Here is a 13405-nt window from a genome sequence, read left to right as displayed (position 1 = left end):
AGAAACAAACCAGGGGATTATTATGAATTTTTTCACAAAAACATTGAAACTGACGCACAGATTGAATGTTTTAAATGCTTTCTCATTGTCAGAGTTTCTTATTTTGTTCATGTTTTGTTTGAACTCATTGATAAAGTTAGAAAAATGGGGGGTATGATTTATAACTTTGTATTTATGAATGTGCCATATGAATAAAAATAAAAAAAGGTTAATGATGTAGAATTGTTCTTTTTTATGGGATGGACAGTGGGTGAGGCACAACAGATTGCAGTAAAACTAAACAGTAAAACAGTCAAACTGCTACCACAATAGTGTTGAACTTCTGTTGAGAATAATTCATTCATAAATCTGTCTATATATTAGAATATCTGCATCTGGACCATTTACGTCTATTTTAACATAAAAGGGGCTAAAAAGAACTAACATCAACAAACAACAACTACTAATACATATTATAGGAAATAAGGAAACTAAGTATAAAAAAGTAAAACAAAATAAATGTACATAGTATATTATTTATTATTGTAAATAAAAAAAATAAACATGTCTGACTAAGAGTGGGGGTTGAGGTCGGGGTTTTTTTTGTCTCTTTTTTGGAATCCAGTGTAGAGGCCATGACCCCCCCCTGCAAGAAAAGTAGAGAAGGTTCAATCAAACAGTGATAGACAATGGGCTACAGTTTGTTCACTCAGTGCTTACAGGACGACTGTTTTAATTTGATTAGTGTCAATTATCCTTTGTAGGAAATATTAGTACTATTCAAATATTCATGAATAATTACAATATTACATTGATTTTTAACGCATAGCACAAAAGCATCAAATAATCAATATCTAACAACTTGTAGAACATGAATAATAAAACTTGGACATGCATCCATCATCTACCCCTTTTGTCCTTTTATTGACAAAATTAGAAAAGATTTATATAATTTTAAATAAACAAAAAAACAAATTAGGCTGATTATTATTTGGACTTATTTATTTGCGACCAAGCAAAAAAACTGATGGAAATTCATGTTGAAGAGGCACGTTGCTGGATTGTCCGCACGTATTTTAACCATAACCCCGCCTTCTTTACTTGCAAATAGGCACTTCAAAATAAATAAATAAATTCATTAATAATATATACAACATAAAACATGACTAGCACTCCATTAACTCCATCTGGGTTTCATAAATAAAATAAAAAAGTTTACCACTCAAAACAATCATCAGAACTCTTAACACAGTAAATATGCCAAACAAATTAATAAAAAAGCATTTATATACATTAGAGTTCTACTTTAAAATAGTAATGTAAAATAAAAACTGCTCCTTTTTTCTTTAAATGTCCTCATTGCATATTAATCTTATCCTCCAATCACACGGCTGCATTCTGAAAGATGAAAAGTGTAAACTTGTTTAAGAGACGTTTAAGAGAACTACTGTAAACTAAGATAAATGTGTTAGTTAAAATAAAGTAATAATGCATAGTTATTTTATAATAAAAGACTAAAAAAGGCAAATTAATAATACAAAATCCAAATCTTTACAAATTCTGCAAGTATTTTGTCGTATTACTTTTTACTGGTGGAAATGCAAAGAAAAACGACAACTTAGAAGAACTGGTTTGAACATGAATTATTGCACAAAGACGGAAAAGTGGGCGTGTCTCCAGGAAAGAGATCCTCATGACAACCAACATGATTTTTGATACGGAGGCTGATGCTTCAAGGAGAAAAGAAACGTCAACAGCCAGTGCTGATCAGAACACAATCCAATATTCTCATCATTTGAATAAATCCTGAAATGTTCATCTGCTGATGTTTGTCTGCATTTCTTGATGAAATTTCGCCGCAAAATAAACCCATTAACCATCACCGTTCTGTCTGTGATGGAAGAAACGCCAGGGCTACTATGGGAAGATATACAGTAGTCAACATTTTCTTGGAAAGGATTCTTTTTAAATAATATTTTATAGAATCTTTTAATAGTGTGTAAAATGTTTTTAACTACAAAGCATTTTAATTGCATGTTATGTTTTATATCAACTGTAATGCCCATTAAAAAGAAAAGCTAAAGTAAACTTGAACTGAATTATTTCTTTCTTATTAAAGATTTGAGGAAAAGTGTAAAAATAACCACCAGATGAATAATTCTGTATTTTCACATTTCTTTGGAGAAACATTTGTTGAGGATAAAAAAAACACAGGAATATCTTAAAAAACATATCATTTTTGCTAACTGTGCAGAAAAATAAGATTGTACCAGGATAGTAAAATGTCAGGAGTTGGGACACTGGTGGACGGCTGTGGGGCTGAAGTGGTGGGAGGATGGATGTCTGAAACGGTTGATGGTTGGACGGCTGAAGCACTGGAGGGCTGCTGGTTTTTCCAACCTTAATGGATGAAAATGATAAAATGATTAGTGTGGTTGTTTTGGTGAGACATGACCAGATCTGCTGACGGTTCACAAATGAAAGTTTCTAATCAAACTAGAGTTCATGCAGATTGAAGATGTCGTGTCATCAAGCTTCCATGAATAATGAGGAACAACAACAGACTGAGGTGAATGTAAAATTATTATTACCAGTATACCTGATACAAGGCCTTCCTCCAGTCAAAGCACGTTTCTGCTTGATCAGGGAATTTAGGGCAACTTAGGGGGCACAACATGTGTGTGGTGAGAGGCGGGACTTTTTGGCAGGTTGGGCAGCAATTTTTGTATCGTCATCGTCAAAATTTAAATTATCATATAACACTGTGAACAGATCGACAATTGGTTAATGACTCTGAGTGACAGATGGTAAATACATACCAATACAGACACTTCATCACATGTGAGGCGTTCTCTTTTGGCCTGAAATCTTTGTAGCCCGCCTTACATTTGGATGTTTTGGCGGCCACAGCGATCACAGTTGATGCAAGAAGTTGTCGAGCCTCGTGGCAGAGTCAGCTGAAAATAGGAAAAGCAGAATTTTTATGTCTCCAGTTCCCCATTCTGATAAGATTTGGGGAAAATATTGCCATATTAATGACAATGGTTGTTAGTTTTACAATTAAATTAAGGTAGCAATTGAAGTCTAACAGTTTTGTAAGAATGTGCAGGTTATTATTTCTGAATTTTAAAAAGAAAAGTTATAAAAAAGGTCATGAAGACTTGGTTTTGAGCTGAAGATGTCTTTCCTCTTGTCCAAAATGATTTCTGGAATAAAACTGGTAAAAAAGCAGTTTGACTGGATCAGAGAAAAGGTTTGAGCGAGTGTGACGTCACCCATTTCCTTCCAGATCCATCATAACAAATTCAATTCTGTCGTCGTTTCTCTGTGATACAGACGTCACCACGTTGGAGCCAGTTGACAGTGATTGATCTGAGTATCAATTCTATGGCAACTACTGTCGCCAATCAGGAGTAAGCTTGTTGAAAGTCCACACTGCTTCCACTGAAAGTGAGCTTGGTGGAATTTGTCAAACAAACATTCAAGGTGGCACATGCTATTACTGAGGCATCTGTTGGTCAGTGTATAATTTGAATAACTTGTGATAAAGGAACAGTTTTGTAAAACAAATAACTGGAATTAGCAAAAACATGTTGAAAAGGGTATCACAACAAGAATGGTTAATCTGACCCATAGAATGACTAACTAACAGCTGTTGTTTCTCTTTAGAAGTCTACAGGATTTTGGCTCCTTGGAGCCAGCGGGTACTTCCTGTTTGGAACGTGAGGGGGAGGAGTCAGTCAGTCCAGGTCTCTGAGACAGAGACTGTTTTAAAATATTTACAAAACCAAGTCCAGATGATCGTTGTTGCAACGTTTTTTGTGTAAATTTGGAGAAAAACCCTAAATAGGTCAATCATAACACTTTAATATATCAGTAAATTACTTGTTCTTTTTTTGCCGGGAAACCGGCGGTGGCGCGAGCGCTGCCATAATCATTACCTAATGTAACCCCGATTCTCACAAACCTCCCTTCCTCTGCTCCACCACAATAACTATACAGTCGAAACAAATAATTAATACATTTTTCTATGACGATCATAGTAACCTGCAGTCGTGTTACGTTCAGTCTCTCGATGGAGGCCGTATTTTTCAGCACCGCTCTTCTGTCACACTCAGTGATAACAACAGCGGCATTCATCTGTCAGATGAAAATACATTCAGATGACCATAAAGTATTTTCATTACTGCCTCTTGTGTTTACATTTCTTACCTTTGAGACTTCTTTAGCTCGTGCAGAGATGCAGAACGCGCGACAACCAGATTACCTTTATTGACGCCCAACACCAACCGACCGGCGCGCGGATACGTGGGGGTGGGGTGGCTTAATGTGCACGGCGCGCACGCATGCGTATTTGCACTAAAAATTTCACATGGCCTCTTTGACATATAAACCTAACATTTCTATCATTTGTGTCTAAATTACGAGCATTAAATAACACAACTTGATGTGTGTCTGTCATAAAATATTCCATGTTGGGTCTAAATCAGATAAGCATTGTTCATCACATCAAATATTTACATATTTACTGTATTATACTGTTTTCATATATTTATTACTTTTATCATCTAAATTGTCCTAAGATTTATGAAAAAATGAAAATCACACACTGAAAAATAGGGTTTGCTTTATGAGTCTATTCTGCATAATGGAATGTTTGGCTCAAAACTGAGCTCTTTGGCATCAACTCAACCATTGGGTTTGGAGGAAGAGAATTGCTACCTATGACCCCAAGAACAGCTTCCCCAGTGTCAAACATGGAGGTGGAAGCATTATGCTTTGTGGCTATTTTTCTGCACAGAGCTACGTCACCACGTTGATGGAGCCATTAATGGAAAATCCTGAGTGAGAACTTCCTACCCTCCTTAAGCCAGGACCCTTCAAATCAGTCATGGATGGGTCTTCCAACAGGTTAGTGACCTAGAACCTACAGCCAAGGCAACCAAGGAATGGCTGAAGAACAATCATATCAAGGTCATTGAGAGGCCCAGCCCATGTCAATCCTATGGAGAGATCTCACAGTCGCCAAGCAACAGCCACCAAATATTCATGATGTAGAAGGGTCAAAAGAAGGGCAAATACATTTATATAAATTCTTTCAACTTGATTTCTTTCTAGGTTTGCAATTCTGCACAACAAACAAAGGACAAAAACTTTTTTTCCTCCAAATAAAGGGAAAAACCTTGAAACTTCATGTGAGTTCTTGGCAACTGCCATTTCCCAAATCCTGCTCATACTAGACCCACATCTCCATGTCTTGGATATAAGTAATTAACTTGCCAATAACAAAGACTTATGAAAGGTCACTGAGGTGAACTTTGTAGACAAGTGCGGAAACTGTATAGTGTAAGGCTGATCGGCAAATAAAAGACCATGAAAGTCATCTTGGACTTTAGTAGGCATAGAGGAGGGTTCACAGCTTACTTTTCCTGGGCATCCCCATCTCAGCTGATCTAACTTGGTTTCCTAACATCCAGGACGTTATCAACAATGCACATCAGCACGTCTGAAGCTGCTGGCAACCTACCGCTCAGCCAGTCCAACTGCATCATGGTCTGGCTCTCAGATCAAACTGAAGAAGAGCAGTAGAAGCTTCAGTGCTGAAGATACTGGAGCAGATCATCGGCTACCCCCTTCCCTACCTGTCATCCTGTCTGAGTAAAGGAACATGTCAAGGACAGCGCCCTTCCTGCAGCTAACATACTGATACACATATCACTCCACACTTCTAATATTCTTAATTTCTCATGTAATTTACCCCTAATTTAAGATAACTCATTGTCATTTTGTTACATTTTACTTCAGTCTTGCTACAATTAAAATGTAGTCTGTACCCTGACAAAGGATTAGGAGATGTGTAGCACATTATATGAGTTTAATAGGTCAGTGTTTCATTCTAAGGTGTTGGACATACAAATCAAAGGCCAAACGTTTGAGTTAAAATGAGAAGTGTCTTCAGCACAGGTGTGAGCACTGAAATGTTTAGCTAGTGTTGTAGAAACTTGAACGGAGGTAAAAAACAATGTAATTGTTGAAATTTAGGTTGAAAAACCCTTCATTGGTGCAGTTCAGAAAAAAATCTCTCATTTCAATTAAAATTCATTTATTGGTACAAAGTTGAAATGAGGTTTTCCTTTATATAAGCCTTTTTTTAGGGGTGGAGCTGGGGCTTGAACTGCAGAAAGTCTCCTCCTCAGCAGACAATTAGTCCCTCATGTTCTCTCTCCATCAATGACTCTGTGCTGCCTAAAAATGAAATGAAGAAGAAAACACATAAATGCCACAAGCCCCGGACATCCATGCAGATCACAAAGAGAAACCTCCTGACTTTGCGGGGCAGAACCTTCCAAAAGATGGGAGGAGAGCTCTTCAACCACACTTCAAGGACCTGCAGTGCTGCTGGACTTCACCAACCACAGTCTGGTCAGCAGCATGACATCATAGAGCCTTTAGTTCTTTACCATGGCACCATAACCTGCAATCCATCACATCATGCTTGATCAGTTATGCAACAACTTTAGAAAGTGTAACCCTTGTTCTATCCTAGGCACTTTACCATTGGGAGTGGGGTCATCTAGACCCACTAGACAGTGCTCTGAACCTTTTTTCTTCAATGATTTGTGATCTTCACTGGTGTCCATTGATTACATGAAATCTTTCCACCTTTATCCACCTTTGTCATGGTAGGGAGAACACGTCAATGTGAGGGTGGGGTCACAAGATAGCACAAAGGTTACAAAAGATTTTTACCATATGTTGATGACAGCTGATTCTTGTTTTCCTGATGCTCAGACAAAGCCCTTCAGTGTTTTTCTCTGGGTCATTTTGATTGGTCCTTGTGGGAAGAGATTAATGTATTAATAATACTGAAGAAATCAAGAGATATTCCACATCAACAGCATGAGAGTAACATGAAAGAAACAAGCCAACATTTATCTACAACATTACCACAGTCTTTACCTGGAGGTATCATTCTGGTCACGTCTGCTCCAGCTTTTCTGACTTCCGCTTGTTCCAGCCACCGGCCTGAATGGTGAGGATGTCTGTGCAGAATGAAAGGATCAAAATGTATTAAACTGAGAAAACAAACTACACAAAAAGGATGCATCTTCAATGAGTATTTACCAGTTTTTGACACATATGTACTCTGAACATGTGTCTGCTGAAGAGAGGAAGCTGTTCAGTCGGTTCAGTCCCTTTCCCTGATGTTGTCCCTTCTTGATTTCATCCTCGGATCCTCATCATTTCAACCAAAATGTATGTTTGCAAACTTTTGAAACATAAGGGGTTAGAAAAAAACTCCAACAGGAATAAGGGCAGAGGCCCTAAGGGAGACCCAGGACACGCTGGGGAGACTACGTCTCTCAGCTGGCCCCGGGGTCCCCCAAGAGGAGCTGGAGGAGAGCGAAGTGTGGGCATCTTTGCTTAGACTGCTGCCCTCACAACCTGGTTCCTGATGAATGGAAGAAGATGGATGCATGGATGGAACGTGTTCAGGCCTTTCAGCAAAACTCCACGATGGCAGACTGCGATCCTTCCTCATTTACTTTGCCAGAAGACTTTTTGGAGGACTCTGGTGCTGCCACAAACTTACCTACTCCACATCTCCCATCTCCAGGATTCTATCAAAACAAATAAATGTCGTATATTAACATGATGATATGACACAAAATACAATAAAACATATATGCAGGCATATTTTATTTCCCCATGAATGCAGTTCACAAAGGAGGTCACCACAGTGTTTTTGGTCAAAAACGCATCTTCCAAATAACCACTGAGCCTAAAAGAACAGAAAAGTTTACATAAGAAAAACATTTATACCATCAAAAATGTAGGTGGAAAAGAATTTTACACAACCCAGTTGGCTCTCAAAACAGTACATTTAGCAAGTTCCATCCACTGCTACGGCCAACATGGAGGGAGAGCATGCAGGACCCTGAAACAGATGAACCTGACAGCCTCTCCATCTCAAAGTTAGCAGAAGATCAGTCCAGGAACTATTTGTACATGTTGTCTCCAAATAACTGACCAGTCTGAGAGAGGAAAGGGAAAAAAACATGAGGTTCTTTTATGTATATACATACATACAAGAATCAGGAATCAGACGTTCTGTTGGAGTGGGACTTTAAGTCCCACTCCAACAGAATTTTTAGCTATTATAAAATCGTTCCCAGTGTTTCTTTTAATTACGATCATTTTGTTTTTTTTAAGACATTTTTCTGCAGCACAGCAGCTCATAAGAATTTCACCTCAGAGCTGTGGTGCAGATGTTTGCCTCTGCTAATTTCCCATAAACCATTTGTTGATTCTCTCTCCCGCTAGCTTATAGCACCTCACAAGCCCTAGCCGACATTAGCATAGCAAAAAAAAAAAATCAATGAGCAACATTGGAGCTATTCATGTGTACACTTTTGAGCCAGATACCAGCTCAGACAAGGGAACTCAGGACATTAATGGATCTACTGGTTTTTGTCTGCAAGTGGATGCATCAGAATTGGAGTGGAGTAGAGACTTTGGCTCATTCATGGCAGTTAGAGCGTCACAACTATAAGCTTTTTGAGACAATCAGTTTCATCTTCTCCTGATCCATTGAGATTTGAATAAATACTCAGAAACAGTTTTAATCTTATATTATTGTGTGTGTGTTTATATTTTTGTTAATGTTCTCAATAAAGAGAAAAATGTTTGATCTTAAAAACATGACTTCCATTGGAGCGGCTCTTTAACTTTGTTGACAATGCTAGGATAACTACATGTGGTCAGTCAAATCAGCCATAATTGTTTAGACCAGGGGTTTGCAGCCTGAGGCTCCACAGCCACATGTGGCTCCTTGACCCCTCCTTTGCGGTTCTCTGACAAAAAATAAAAATGTTTTTAATTCAAACAAATATCCTATTTTTCAGACGACACAGGGCATCACGCAAAACAAAAGTCAGATAAGTCAAACTTTACTCAACTTGGTGATCTACTCAACAGTTGTAGCAAAGTATTACTATGCCAGGCTCCTGACTACAGTACCCATAATGCTTCAATAATCTATCAAGCGGTGATGCACAATATTTTAAGAAATTCCAGCATTTATGAAGAATTTTTTTAAACCTGACAACGTACCACAAAAAATCAATTTGAGGTCAATACGCACAATTTAGAGGGCCTATACCAGGGGTCGGGAACCTAAGGCTCGCGAGCCATATATGGCTCTTTTGATGGTCACATGTGGCTCGCAGACAAATCTTTAATTCAAATTTTTTTTCTTCATTAGACCAGTCCTTCTCGTGCGCGATGCGATGGCAGAGGCGCGCAGTAGTAGCGGTGCTTAGAGAGACAAATCTGCGCCAGCACTAGTATAAGTTTAAAATTGTCTATTAATTCACAGAGTTTGTACCACCCGGAAACCTGTGAATTGCCGTGCCTAAAACTGCGCGCTCCCGTCTCTGAGAAAGAGCGCGCAGTTGCGAGGACGGGATGTGTGAGGGAGAAAGCAGAGGGTGGGGCTGAGGTGTTGTGGGGACAGGCTGCAGGTGAATCGCGCAGGGATTGTAAATAGGTAAAACCCACTGCCTGTCACTCACTGCAGCGTGTGAGTGTGTGTTTGGCTCCAGGTCCGCATGTGAGCAGTCTGTCTCACATCTACAAAACATTCATACCAACCTAAGATCACGTTTAAAGTCTCAACGCCTGCACGAAGCAGAAACTCACCACGTAAACCAGACTAGACCATCAGCAAAACTACCACGAGAAATACTCATCATTTATTAGAAACAGCATGACAATGTTATTAAAAAGAATCCACAGACTTATTGTACTTTAAAAAGGTTGAAATTACATCAAATGCACACATTCACTTGTATTTTAGTTTTAAACATATTGTCGCGGACTGAGTTGGATGGCTGTTGGGCCGCGTTAAAAGTTCTGGAGTTCATTGACCGCATCAAGCAGAGAGCTGATTGGCTCTCAGTTCTGTCGCTCAGCCTGTTGTTAGGTAGTTTGGACCAATGGGGTTCAGCTATGGGCCGAATAAGGGAAAGGGGAGGGCTGCAGCGGGAGCAGGGGAATATAAAGTTGGGAGACGCGCTCTCGTCTCGTCTCGGCGGGAGAGATTCAGGAGTTGCTGAGTTAATTGTTCGGCGTTTGTTGCGGTCTGCAGTAACCAGAATAAAGAACCTTAAAAGAGGTTAAGTCTCCGTGCCTCAGTGTGGGAAAGGGACACTACATTATTGTATGGCTCTTTCGAAATTACATTTCAAAATATGTGGCGTTTATGGCTCTCTTGGCCAAAAAGGTTCCCGACCCCTGGCCTATACCATGCTAGCCATTTAGAATAAACTATTTCCTCGATCTCTGAGGCTCCGCCTTTCTCTTCTTGTGGGTGTCGCCTATTTCATGACATCAACCTAGAGTCGGCGTCGGCAGCGTTTCTGCGTTTCTTCCACCCAAACTTTTGCAAAGATGGATGTGAATATCGTGCAATGAAAGCATTTTGCTGATCACCACTAGCTCCATTGAGAAAGTGGGCGTGTCTGTTAGCCTGGAGGCAGTTTTAGCTGCACAGGCTCTTCCTAGAAGAGGCTGCTCCTCACTTATGATGACGTCACAATGTGAGGACCCTCTTATTGTGAATTGGGAGGGGCTGGTGCTCAGAGGGTTTCAGAGGAATGCTGAGAGATGCGTGAGTGGATCAAAATACTGCTGTGGATTAGTTTTTGTGAGGAATTAACATTATAATACACTTTAAAATTTTAAAACGTTGATGTTGCATGATATAGGCCCTTAAAGAAATACTGGCTGAGATGTACTAACAACATAAAATCTACAATGTGTAAAAAAAAAAGCCTTTGTAAACCCCAGTAGTTATCCAGTTTCCAAAATAACATAAATGCAAATCAGTGTTTGATTTTCTGAAGGCTGAAGAGACACCTTGTGTGTCCTACTGAGTTCTGGACAGTGAGACATTTGAAAGGCTCTTAGCTGTTTAAAGGGCTGCAGACCCCCGTTTCTGGCTAAATGACCCAAAAGGAAACTTACCTCTGCGGAGACCACGTGACGTTTCCGCCCACGTCCTCTATACAGAAGAGGCCTTCACCGTGATCCTGCTGCCTTTTAAATGTAAGATGGAAAAACGCCTCGTCATTCAACGTTTATCCTAAACAGCCAACACGTTTTTACTAAAAACCCATCTCTGGTTTCCCAAATCTAAACATTACATTTCTACAGAGAAAAGTTCAAAGCATCGCCCACCTTCCAGCTGTCCAAGAGTTCTTCAGCCGCGCGCCTTCCTGCGGGTTCATCCGGGGGTTTCCGGGGGAGTGGGGTGGGGGTGCCCGTATGACGCTGCGTTCACTGGCTTTTCGAAATGCGCAATTCATGTCAATTGGGGCAAATTGAAGGCTTAAAAGCCTGTTTACTTTAGATAATATATCCTATTTAATATATCCTATTTAAAACTTTATTGAGAATTACTACAGGAAACAGTGATGAAACCTTTTTTAACAGATAAATTAGAGCACTTCATTGTAATACTATAATATATGAGATACGTCAAAAAATTGACAGTTAAAGAAAAAAGAATATAATAGATCCTAATATTTTATAAACTCCATCAAAATAATTGTTTCATCTCATTTATCATAATATTTATAGTTTTTTTTATCACACACCACTAGACTCGTAGTGTAAATAAATTAAAATGCAGAAAAATCAATTTAAAGAACTCTTTGGTCCGTCCCTGAACTCAACATTTTTCCGGTTTGTTGTCACATGTCAATCAAAGCCTGATCGCCGCAACAGCAACACGGAACGAGAAAACCTATACACGGGTCCCTAGAAATGTAAATAAAACAAATTAGTAAATCGCAACGTACCTTTTTACGAGATTTTCCACAGGAAAAAAAGAGAAAGGCACGTCACGTGACCCACGTCAGCCCGCATATATGAATGGAAAAGATCAGACGCTTTCAGATCCTTTGAGGAAAAGTTGAACGTAACAAACAAACAACTTCATGTCTGCAATATTACGAAAATAAAGGGGATATATAATGCTAGAAATGTTTTCAAAAATAAATTAGTCCACAATCACTCTTATTTTATGGCATTTTCTGCGGAAAAAAAGAGAATCATATTAGTCACGTGACCCACGCGCACGTCTGCAGATATGAATGAAAGTTAACGTGTTTCTCCAACGTAACAGAGCCTTTGGGAGAAAAAGTTGAACGAAACAAGCAAACTACAAAATGTATGTACAAAATGAAAGCATATTTTAAAAGAAAATGGTATATTTCTCACTAGAAATGTTGTCAAAATAAAAATTAGTCCTCAAAATATCTTGTTTTATGGGATATTCCACCGAAAAATGAACGTGCATCCGCCATGTTTTTTGCTCACGGCAGGCCAAACCTCCAAAGTCACGTGATCCTGAGAAGGCTCGTAGAAAATGAATAGAAAAATGAAACGTATCCCCCTCACAGTTTAGGGGGCGTTTTTGTAAAACTCTCACGCATTTCCATGTGGACAAATGTAGCTACTACACATTTTAGGATGAGACTGGGTTGTGGTGGAACAGGAGATTGGCATCCAACAAACCGCAGTAGTTGTGTGATGGTGTCATGTCAGTATGGATTAGACTCTCTGAGGAATATTTCCGGAACCTTCTTAAATCTATTCCACCAAGATTAAGTCAGTTCTAAAGGCAAAAGGTGGTCCAATCCGGTGTACCTGGTGAAGCTGCCGGTGAGTGATTGCATTTCTAATAATTACATTTCAGATGACTATGCAAATGGTAATGGTCAGTACTATGATATATCTGTCTTGAGCACAGTGACTCAACCAATTGAGGATGCTGACAAAAAGTGGACTCCCTGAAAGAGTAAAGTGTTAATTGTGCCTGTTTTTAATTTTTGGTGCATGCATGTCATTTGTTGACCTAAAATACTTTATAATCCTGTTTACAGTCTGTCTATAAAATGTATTCACATATCCAGTAACATTGTTACACAACACTTAAGTCCTCTGTAAAACAACTTTTTCCAAATGATATCAGATGGCGATATTGTTTGAACAAAATATCTCCTTTCTGTGGATGCATTAATTGTCTACGAAAACTTCACCTCGACTGATTTCCTTATTAAATGCTTAATTTTATGTTACATTTGAAATTGTGGACCAAATGGGGCCGTATTTTTCTAGATGACCTCCATCCATCCATCATTTTTCAAACCCGCTTAATCCCTTTTGAGGTTGATGCAGCCACTTTCTGGGTGAAAGCAGGGAATACCCTGGACAGCCTGTCAGTCAATCATAGGGCCACACGGAGACAGACTGTTGTACACACTCCACACATTCCCATTCACACCTTGGGAGTTATAAATGACCTTCAAATTTTAAACCAAGAAAAGTATAACTATTTTGCAACATATGTTTCTTTACT

General features: G+C 39.1%; 2 long non-coding RNA genes across 8 annotated transcripts; both read right to left on the bottom strand.

Annotated features, from left to right (window-relative positions):
- Positions 1-500: 500 nt before the first annotated feature.
- LOC111947096 lies at positions 501-4287 on the bottom strand. 3 transcript variants are annotated; one of them, XR_002872912.1, is made up of 5 exons: positions 4192-4285; positions 4027-4119; positions 2799-2936; positions 2250-2379; positions 501-625 (listed from the first exon to the last, which is right to left on the bottom strand). It is a non-coding gene; the product is annotated as an uncharacterized LOC111947096 (long non-coding RNA). The 3 variants fall into 3 exon arrangements; XR_002872913.1 differs by lacking the exon at positions 4027-4119 and having other exon boundaries at positions 4192-4287; XR_002872911.1 differs by lacking the exons at positions 4027-4119; positions 4192-4285 and having other exon boundaries at positions 2799-3515.
- A 1778-nt stretch (positions 4288-6065) lies between these two features.
- On the bottom strand, positions 6066-12304 carry LOC111947095. 5 transcript variants are annotated; one of them, XR_002872907.1, is made up of 9 exons: positions 12265-12304; positions 11221-11326; positions 11008-11079; positions 7105-7601; positions 6940-7022; positions 6730-6814; positions 6536-6652; positions 6308-6454; positions 6066-6225 (listed from the first exon to the last, which is right to left on the bottom strand). It is a non-coding gene; the product is annotated as an uncharacterized LOC111947095 (long non-coding RNA). The 5 variants fall into 5 exon arrangements; XR_002872906.1 differs by lacking the exon at positions 12265-12304 and adding an exon at positions 11844-11896; XR_002872908.1 differs by lacking the exons at positions 6536-6652; positions 12265-12304 and adding an exon at positions 11844-11896.
- Positions 12305-13405: the final 1101 nt, after the last annotated feature.

The sequence above is a fragment of the Oryzias latipes genome, chromosome 24 (assembly GCF_002234675.1).
Source record: "Oryzias latipes chromosome 24, ASM223467v1".
Lineage (NCBI taxonomy): Eukaryota > Metazoa > Chordata > Actinopteri > Beloniformes > Adrianichthyidae > Oryzias > Oryzias latipes.
Note: the sequence above shows the minus strand (reverse complement) of the source record. Positions and strands in the feature narration are given on the sequence as shown.